Below are 11416 nucleotides of genomic sequence, written 5' to 3'. Positions count from 1 at the left end.
TTTATTAGTATTTTGCTGAGACTTTAAAAAATTGAGATCTAAGACGATGATTCCTGCAAAGAGATTAATTTTTATTTCAGAAAGTCTCATTGCTAACATAGAATACCCGATTCCATGATCTGATACTGATAAGATGACGCAAAAGGAGGTTATATTTCTCTCTTCCTGATAGAGCACTCATTCAGAACAAAATACACTGTTTAGAGAAGATGTGATTTCATTACCTACATTGAACAACCTTTTATTTTTCTAAGATTCTTTTAGCAGTGATCGAAAGTGGTTATATTTTGAGGGTGATGAGATATACTTGTTACAAGAAGACAACATAAAATTATTAAACAAATCAATATTTCATTAACAAATCATCAAAAACATTACAAAATACATATTCATTTGTATCAATTTTCCTCATAAATTATTCTCTGCAGCACCCTCTTTTCCACATATACAAGGCTTAGTGGAACAAGGCAAAGAAAGACAAGACCGAGGCACCGACTAAAGAGCCAACAAGGGGCACGGTGGCTCCACTGTCTGGGCCGGGAGCCGCGGCAGGAACCTCGGTGGCAGCTGCTACTGCGCTCATGGAGGCGGCAGCGATGAGGATGGCGCAAATGACCTTCTTCATGTCCATGATGAGTTGAAAATGATTTGTTTTAGACCCGCTTGTGTGCTGAAGAAACAGACAAATGTGTTGTTTTATTGCTTAGCTTGCAGGTCTTAGGTACAACGATGGGTCTTGCATGGTATTTAAAAGAAGCGGGTTTGAGTTATTTTGGAAAAAACTCTTGTTTTAGTTTCGTAAGTTCATGGTCTTGCATGTTTTCAGGACTTTATCGTAGGTTTCGGCTGAAATACATCGTACATGCGTTCTAATCAAAGGTTTCTCAACCTCATGTTGTGCGTTGACAAGTTCTAATTAAATTACAACCACACGTATGTCTATACGAAAAATTATATTTTAACAAACCTCTCCAACGGAAAAACATCAGAACTCATTTTAACAATATAATATTCTAAATTAAAAAAAAAAAAATTGAATCGTTAAATGAATGTATTTTTTTGTTAAGGTATTATATCACCTTAGTTATAAAAATTGAACACTTGTTGCTAAGTATTATTTGTTTATATTTTATTACTTTTCTTCTTTCATACATTGCAATTGTGTAATTTTACTCTTCTAGGTTATAATTTTTATATACAAAGTGATTTTAGTTGATACTTTTTAATTGTGTTAATAAATTATATTACATTGAAAGAGGTTGACATTTTAGAGCTTGTTATCTTAAAATTAACAAAAAAAAAAAAATCTTTTTTGTTATTGTATTATTTGAACATGTAATAATATTATAAGTTAAATTCTAATATCTACAATAAAATTCTAATTATTAATTATAATGAAGTATTGAGTATGTAAAATTAATAAATTTTTTAATTTCATCAATTAAAGACATTAGTTAATTTACTACAAATTAAACAAAAATTATATAACTAAAGAGATAAAATTATGAAAGAATTGGGAAGTTAAACCTAAGAGTCTATGAACTTGTCTTTCATCAATGAAGGTTCTCAACTCCTAAGAGGTGGATGCGGCTTTTCAACTTATAGTATAACTATAGTAGGTTACTAGTGGATTTTTATTATATATATATATATATATATATATATATATATATATATATATTATAGACTTAATTAATAATTTAATCTCGATTTACTTTGATTTTTATATTTTTTGTTTACTTAATTAAGTTTTAATATTTGTTAACTCATTAAAATTTGAATCATTTTTTACATTGAAATCCCTCTGGTTTGATATGTGTCACCTTGCTGATGACATTGATTAAATTAATTATAAAAGAATAAAATAAAATTAAGATCGAAATCACTGAAAGATAGAACAAGAAAATAGGATCAAAATTAATTATAAGATAATAAAAATAACTAATTATTCTTTTTTTTTTTCAAACAAAATTATAATTTATTGAAAAGAGGTTTTAATTCATTAAATATTATTTTTAATACCAATAAAAATAAGCATACACTAATAATAATTTATTTAAATTTTAGTCTTAAACAAAAACTTACAATTAATTTAAGGGTTAAATATGTTTTTGGTCCCTTAACTTTCAATAAATTTTGGAATTAGTCCATTTCGAAATTTTGGACCAATTCAGTCATTCATCTTTCGAAATACGTAGATTTAGTCCTTTTAATCAAATTTTGTTAGGTTTATTTGATGATTCGTACGCATTTGAGGATTGTGTTTGAGTTGTTTATACTGTTTGACACATTTTTGCTTTAATGTTAAGTCAAATACTATTATGAAACGCACTTGAAATGTCAAATAAACTTAACAAAATTTGATTAAAAGGACTAAATCCACATATTTCGAAAGATGAAGGACTAAATTGGTCTAAAGTTTCGAAATGGACTAATTCCAAAATTCTCTGAAAGTTAAGGGACCAAAAACATATTTAACCCTTAATTTAATAGAGATATATTAGTACCAAATGTTTTTTTTGGAGGTCTTTTTTAGCTTAAAAATTATTTGATAATTAATTGAGTAGAATTATATTAGTACTAAAAAACAATTTTTAGGTATTTTTTATTAAATATAATTTTATAATTAATTTAATAGAGAAATATTAGTACTAAGAAAAAACAATTTGAGGTTTTTTTTTTTTTTTTCCGAAGGCCTAAAGTGAGTGCTTTATTTGCTTTATCCTCGAGCCCACACCTTAAATATAGTTGTAGTCCCTAAACTTTGATGTGAATGTTTCTATGTTAAACTTTGATATATTTTGGTTTCAAAACTTTAAAAATGGATGTATATAATACTGTTAACCCAATGATGTCAGTTTTTTATGCATTAAACGATGTTCCAGATTGACATTTTGAGCTGCATCGTGTCAACTTCCAATGTCAATTTGAACATTGTTTGACACTTAAACATAAATTAACACGTTTGGATGAGGATAACTATATCTATTATTTTTGAAGTTTGAGAACTAATGAGAATTAAATTGAATCAAAGTTTAAGACAAAGACGAACTTCTTAAATATTTAAATATTGTATTTCTTAAATAAATTATTTATTTTATCCATCGCTCTTACTTTTAATTTTTTCTTTCTTTTTGTAATAAGAGAAAAATATACCAATAATGTTTAATTTATAAATTAATATCTAGATTGGTTAATACACTGATTAATTATTTTTTATTTCTAAAATTAATTTTTATTTAGGCATTTTCTTTTTATGCTATATCTATTTGTTTTTAAAGTTTGAGAGACTAAATTATATTAAAGTTTGGGAAAGAACAATTTTTAATTTCGAGTAAAAAATTAAGGACTAAAAACACATTTATTATTATTTTTCTTAAATAAAATATTTTATTTTTATCCATCTCTCTTACTTTTCAATTGTTTTCTTTCTTTCTTTAATATGTGAAAAATATATCTTTATCCATAGTGAACTAAAAATATTACCATTTAGTGCCTTTTATAAACTTTCTGAGGATATTGCAAAATTATTCAACATATCTAGACCACTCCTTATGAAGCAACAAAGACACCATATTTGAACCACAACTTGTCCTCTCTCAGCGTCTTGCCACCGTTGCTATGTCAAGTCGTGCACTTCAGCTGCCAGAAAGTGATTTCCCACCATCTAAAATCAATGAAAGAAAACAAAAACAGCACCCTTTCAAATCGAGCACTGTGTAGAATGAAAATGTAAGATATTATATTATGTACATCGTTGATTTGAAATGAATTAATATATTCAGTTAAAAGTAAAGAAAAATTCCACTTTAATAGTCTTTTCAGGAATAAAGTATCATAAATGGTAGGTACCAGATTTTTGCTGCAACTGTAACGTAAGAAGCTCATTGAGGACACAATACCACCTTGCATCACTAGCTTTAATCAGCCTAGTGGGGTCACAAAGCCTTAATCTAAACGGCATCATAGTAATGGAGAATGGTTAATGATGCATCACTTACCAACTTCACAGAGATAACCTTTCAACATAGTACGTAACAAGTTCTATATAAACTCAACTCTTGACCCTGTCCTTCAACAACTCTATTCACAGTTCAATCCTTTTTGGTCAGGTTTTCACAGTAACATAACATTTCTGTGGAAATATGGCAAAACTTGGTGGCTTTGAAGCCCATTTTTGCATTGCAGTAATGACTTTGTGCATGTTTTACGTAACCAAAACTGTGGCACAGGATTCAGCAATAGCACCCACATCACCAATGGAGACTGGTGCAGGATCTGCTTTGTCTGTTTTTGAGGTGACATTATATTCTTCTGTGTTGGCTTCTGTTGTGGCATTCATGATGCAGTGAACTGGAACGCATTTGGGGTTGAAAATCTGTCACTTGCTGAGGATTATTCATGTTTGATTTGTCTTATGAGTTAAAGTTATATACATACATGTTCATAATGAATTTGAAGTGTTGTTTCTCTTTCCTCACCATGCATATATATATATATATATATATATATGCTTGCCTCTTGAAAGATGTTGTTTTTGGCATTGGTGTAACTTAGTGCTGCAATGAGTTACAGCTTGGAATCCGTTAATGGTGTGAATAGATTTGATGTAATTATATATTGATTCCATTATATACATATCAAAAGAAATAAAGCTTTTTTGTCTCTTTCATTAAACTCTTTAGTATATGAGATTTGGCTTCTTCATTGCTTCGAAGAACGGTGCAACACTAATGATTATAACAGGTTTAAAATATCAGGCATTTGCTGATAATCACACACTATACCAAAAAATGGTTTCGGAATAAATTATTAAAGAAAATTTACAAATAAATTTTAAAATTAAAATTAACGAAGAGAGTTAATTAGAAAAATATAACATCTGGTTTAAATATATAAGTAATTTTCTGGTTAAAAATATAAATAATTTATGAAAACCAATTACAAAAGAAAGAGGGTGGTGTAAAAAGTAATAACCTAATAAGAAACATTCGTTCCCTCTGATCATAAGTGGGCCTATATGCTGTGTATTTTCGTTGGGCTCATTTAGAGAATCCTTCTTATTAACTCACTGAGTCTTGAAAATATAGTATTCACATATCAAATGCGTTCATTTTTGTTTTAAACGCTAGCTGATTTATTGGTTGAATACGAGAATAATCATGACTGGAGAGAAAAAATAAATCGTATATATAAAAATACTAATTTTTAAGATTAAAATCAACACTTAATTAAGTCTCCTTTAGGGATTTTAAATCCCTACTTAATACATTAACTTGTTCATTACTAATTTTTTACATTAAAAAAATTATTCGAACGTATTAAGACCAAAAGTCTATTTGTATAAAATAAAAAATATGTATAAGATTTTCTTACACTCATTTTAACAATCAAATGGCTCACCTCACATATCTTTTTATTCACATTGTATTACAATTGAATAAAAAAACAGTTTCTTCCGGCCCATATAGATTTGGGTCTAGCCCAATAAAAACTGAAAAAGGAAAAAAAGAATACTCAACCGCCTTTGAAATGTCTTTTTCTTCATGAACCTCTATAATTAAAATTCCAATTTCCACCCTCATCATTTTTTTTTTCTGAAATATTGTTCAGTTACATAAGAGTTATTATTTTACCTAATTCCAGAATACGCATTTGAAAATATCTTCCACCGTTATTACAAAAATAGTTACAAAATGTGTTTGACATTGTATTGAATTATGTGTTATAGAACACCTTGCACCCTTATTCGTTACTGAAAGCTTTCAGTATGAATAATACTTTCCCAAGTTAAAAGATTTTAAAATAATATTTCGATCTATCAAATACACCTTACTCCACAAAAATCTATCCTCATTCTTCACAATTATGTTCTAAAATATCAATTGTGCAAAAGAAAAAGATGGAGATAAAAATGTTTGTGACATATAGGAAGAAGAAACCACAGAAAATAATGTTGCAGTATAATATTTGTTAGGAATTCAAGTCTAAGTGTCACAATGATTAGAAATGAGAAAGTAGAGCATTGTATAAAAATAAAAACCCATAAACTTATTATTTTAAAGTTTTGGGTTAAGAATGATATTAATGCTTTATGCGGTTAAACTCAGGTCTTATTAGGTCTTATTGATAAAATTTTCTCTCTAAACCTAACAATATTTAACGAAGAAAAAAGAACGCAAGCCCGTTGAGACAATATAGGAACACAAGCATCTGGCACACATCAAAGTGGGGACAGATGTTTTCCATGAGCAAGAGTTAGTGAGTGAATTTAGCAGCGGATATTTTGAAAAGAAAAAGGAGAAAATAAAATGGATGATGATGCACGTGACAGTCGGGGGTCACATGCAGCGTTTGGATTTTGCCATAGTCCTCCACCTCCTCCTCCATGTGCCTTGTCCATGTCAATAAATTCAGCTGAAATCTATGAGACCAAGAAAGCAATGGAAGTGAAGCCACACACCCCAATGCCGAACCATTTCCTAAATCTGCATTTATGATTCTCATTAAAGGTGCCACATAAATTCCCTAGACATGCCACTCAAAATCAGTTAATGTCACGGATGGTGATTGAAACATCAACACCAACACCACTACTCATGCCCGTGCTTTCCAAAGAGAATGTCAGTTTTAAATTAATGGGGTTTGGGATTACCATGTCCCAAATATTTAATGTCTTGTAAATATCACAAACTTGTGGAACTCCTTCGTTCGGGACTACAAAAGCTGTGTGCATCTATGTTGAATCTGCTTTCCCTCATAAGGGAAAAAAAAAAGGAGAGCTTTTCATTGGTGCTCCAATATCTATTCATATGGAATGGAAAAGAGGGAGATAAAGACACCTTCAGTTACGGAACAAGTGAAAGCAAAAGAAAAGACAGGAAAAAAAAGGGTGCATCCACTCAACAAACCAGACCTTTGTACAGATATTCAAGCAAAGTTTTCTTGTACCTCTGTTATCGTATCTACCATACGTACCAATATCTAGTTACCAAAAGGAATAGATCCTTGTATAAAGCACATGCAGTATATATATCAAGAGTACCATTGTTGCTGCATAATCATCATATTCATATATACCTGTTCCCCTATCGCTATGCATTCAATATAACAAAACTCAGCATCTATTTTAAAAAATAAAGTCTCACAAAATCAACAATTTCACACCTAGTGTAATATTTAGGGTTTGGGGTATATTTACATTGTCTATCAGTAAAATCCTAAACACTAAACATAAAACAACTTTACTATATTTTCCATACACAAAAGTATAAAATTTTATGGAAGATGTTTTTTTTTCTGTTGACAAAGTAGACAAAACTGACGTGGCAGTACTGATTAATGATGTTTGAAAGTATCATTTCTCTCGTAAAGTGGGTGAAAGTATCATTTTATACTAATAAATGATGTACCAACACGGATTTTGTTAAGAAAAACTTTGACAAATTATTATTTCCCTAATTTTATTATGAGAAAGCATGCACTTTTTTACCATATTAACTGTTATATTTTTTCTCTCCGTAAAGTATGCTTTAGTAGAGTTTAATTGTTAGCATGAAGAATGTTTAACCTAGTTGGTTGAACCAAGTATGAAAGTTTGAATGAAAAGATAAATTGGTAATTAACAGAAGTTGCAAAAGTAGTATAAAATGGAAATGATGGGAAGATGACTTTATTGAGTTTATTGGGAAGAGGAGGAAGTGGGTAGCTAGTCTAGGTCTAGACCCTGTTGATAAGTACTCATAACTAACCTAATGAAAGTGTTGGATATGTGAATGGTGATGTGAAGAGTGATGTATATCTGAAAATCACCCGACAGAAGGCTGAGCAAGTGAGGAATAACATGAGGAAGATTTGGCTGAGGGGTGATGGGAAGGCATGGGTGAGTAATGTGTGGTGCTGAAAATGTTGTTAGGGTGAAAATTGAGGACACGCTCAAATTTCAAAGTAAAAGACAAGATACTATAGGATTTCTTTTCTTTCTTTATTTCTTACATGTGGTACGAACGAACCATGGCTTTCCCTAAACGATGACATGAAAAACATCCCATACATACGGCACACTACTTTTGGACAACGTACCACTTCATCTCTTATCCTTCTTGCTTTGCTTTGGGCTAACTTCTTCTCAACTCAAAGGCCTCACTCTCTCTCTTTCCCCATTCACTCACTTCAATAAAGAAAAACCCCATCATCACTTTGGTTATTTATACCCACCTTGCCTCAATGCTATGTTAGGAGATCATGTAATGTGTTTAGATAAGATTAATTTAAAATATTTTATGATCAAATATGTTATTTGAGTATGGAATTTTGAAAGAAATTAAAATTTTATAATTTCATTAGAATAATTGGATTACTTAAAATTAAAGAATTTTAAATTTCACTTAAAAAGTAGGAGTATGGTTTTCGTGGTTTAGATTAACCCGAATTTCAGTCAATTTGGTTGGACCTAAGTTGTAGGCTCGACTCAGTAGGATCGATCCAACTGGGTTGACACGACCTTGACCCAATGTCTCGATCCAGCACGAGTCTAACTCAACTTGGTCAACACTACAAGGAAACTATCAAATAGTAACTAATTTTACAACAAAAAAATATGTTTAGAGATCAATTTAGAAACAAATTTCCTATTTAAAGACCAATTCTTTTGGTAGCCAAAACCTAGGTAGCTAAAGTTAGTGACCAATTTATAAACCAATTTATAAACCAATTTATAATAGAAACTATTTTAGTTACCAATTTAGAAACCAACTATAACTTTTTGAAACTATTTTAGTTACCAATAATTTTTAATTTATAATTAGTATCTAAATTGGTCACTATAGTGACTAATTATTTTTTGTCACTAAATTTGGTCATTAATCAAATGTATTATTGTAGTGCAAGCCCGATTCTATTTGTATCGGTGTCACCTGAGCCAACCTTGACCTAGCCCTAGATCAAGCTTGACCAAGCTTGACTTGATATAAGCCTAGTCTAACTGGACTAAATGTGATCCCGCCTCGATTCGGCTTAACTTGAATATGGGTTGACTCAACTCGACTTGGGTTAGGTTCGACTTCACTCGATTTGGGTTGGGGGTTTAGGTTCGAGATCATGCAAAAATGTATATTTCAATCTCAATTTGTGTTCTGCAACCTTTATTTCCTAATCTATCTCTTTGTATTTTTTTTTTCTCCTCATATGGTAAAAAGATCTTATAGCAAAAACAAAACCCTAATTTCTTTTATAAATCAATATTTCCATTAAATTTTTATTTTATTTTTTATTATTATTTTCCATATTAAAATTAATATAAAAATATAAATAATATATAATTATAATTTAAAAAATATATAAATATATATAAAAGGAATTTCAAAAATTTTGAGAGAGCCATGACTCTCCCCTCTCAATACAATGTTCCACCGATGATCTTGGATACATATAGTAGTACAAATAACATGCTTGAAAACTCTCAAGCATATATATATATATATATATATATATATATATATATATATATATATTCAAATATATTTTATCCACACATATAGTTTTTTATAATTTTAATTTCAATTAGTTTCAATTCTCCATAGATATTTTAAATTTATTTTCAGCAATTTAACAATATCATCCAAGTGCATAGATAAACATCCTAAATATGTTCACTTTATAATAATTATTAAAGTACATCTACTTATTTTTTATTGACTAACAATACCAAAAATATTTATAGGCCATGTGCAAAGATTAAATTATAATTTTCAGTCCTTCATATTTTTAATGATGATCCCCATTTTTCTAAGATCTCCATTGTCATTTAATGGCAATGCAGCACATTGATTTATTTTGCTTGCACAGTTTAAACCTGTTTTATATTGCCAACTAATTAGAAAATATTAATACGATTGCTAGAAGTAAACAAAAACTTACTATATTGACCGTGATATAATATTTTTACATTATCTTTATGTAAAATTTTTACTATATATTTAAATATGTTATACTATTAGACTTTAAAGCAAAATGTGGCATGTATATTTAAGTGCATGTTAGAGATATAAAACAGGTAATTTGGTCTGATCTAGCTCGACTCACTACGGATTGATCACTTGGTGAGTTAACCTAACCCAGCTCATTTATTAACAAACCAAAAAAATTCAAATCCAGTCCGGCTCACCACGGGTTGGTGGATTAAATGAGTTGGCTCACGAACTTACTTAATTAAAAAATACAAATTTTTTTATTTTTTTTCAATCAAAACTAAATTATAATTCTAATTAACATTTAAATAAACTTTAATACAATTCAAATACAAACCAAAATCATAAAAATACAAATTATTTGTGTTGGCTAAAAAAAACCTAACTTAACCCAAATGTAAAGCTCAACTTAACAAAAAATACTTGTGTGATCTTTTATTTGCGGGTTGGTAAACCAATCCGACTCAATACGAGTTCAACCCGGGTGAGTCAGATTCTAGATGAATCAGGTCAAAAATCAACCCACATTAAAATTTATAAAAAAAATTTGACCCAACTCAACTGAAGTCGTGGTAAGTCGGATTAGTTCATGAATTTAAACTCGTTTTAACAACTATAATGCATGTCCTATCGTTAACAGGTAACAATAGAGAAATAAATCTAACAATCAGTATCAGAAAATTTGATAAATTTTATATTAGCAAGTAAAAATGACAGTAATTCTTAGTAATCGAATTATTGACTGATATCAAAATTAATAATTTTAAAAGATTAGAAGGATTTTAAAAATATAATGGTCATTCATGACAAGTATATTAACTTTTATAATAATTATTTTAAAAAATTTATTGACGACGATATTCTTAGTTAACAGGTATTTTTTGCTAGAATACGACCATTTAAACATAACCACAATTACGAATGGTCAATTGATGGTGCTAAACTCTAACTATTAACCAATTAAAAATCACTATTGCCGTGACTTTAATATAATTACTTTCAAAATGGAAAAACGATTTTCTCTGCTTGAAACTAACTTATACATATATAACTCTTTTCATCTAACTTATGAAAAACTATAATTTTAATTTACCTGTAAATTAGTTTTAGTTTATAAAATAATATTTTTGATTGAGATCCCACGTTGACTAGTGAATAAAATGAATTTAAAATAAATAAATGAGTAATCACTACAAGAAAATTAATGACTAATTTTAATGACAAAAAATAATTAATTACTATATTGAACAATTTTTAGATATCAATTTATAAACTAAAAATTATTGACAATTAATAAAATAGTTTAAAAAAATTATAATTGATATCTGGTCACTAACATGAGCTACCTGGATTTTGGCTACCAAAAAATTGATCTCTAAATTAGTCTTTACTTACGAAATTGGTTTCTAAATTGGTCTCTAAATATATTTTGTTGTTATAAAACTCTT

This window comes from Vigna unguiculata, chromosome 1, assembly GCF_004118075.2.
Source record: "Vigna unguiculata cultivar IT97K-499-35 chromosome 1, ASM411807v1, whole genome shotgun sequence".
Taxonomy (NCBI): Eukaryota; Viridiplantae; Streptophyta; class Magnoliopsida; order Fabales; family Fabaceae; genus Vigna; species Vigna unguiculata.
Note: the sequence above shows the minus strand (reverse complement) of the source record.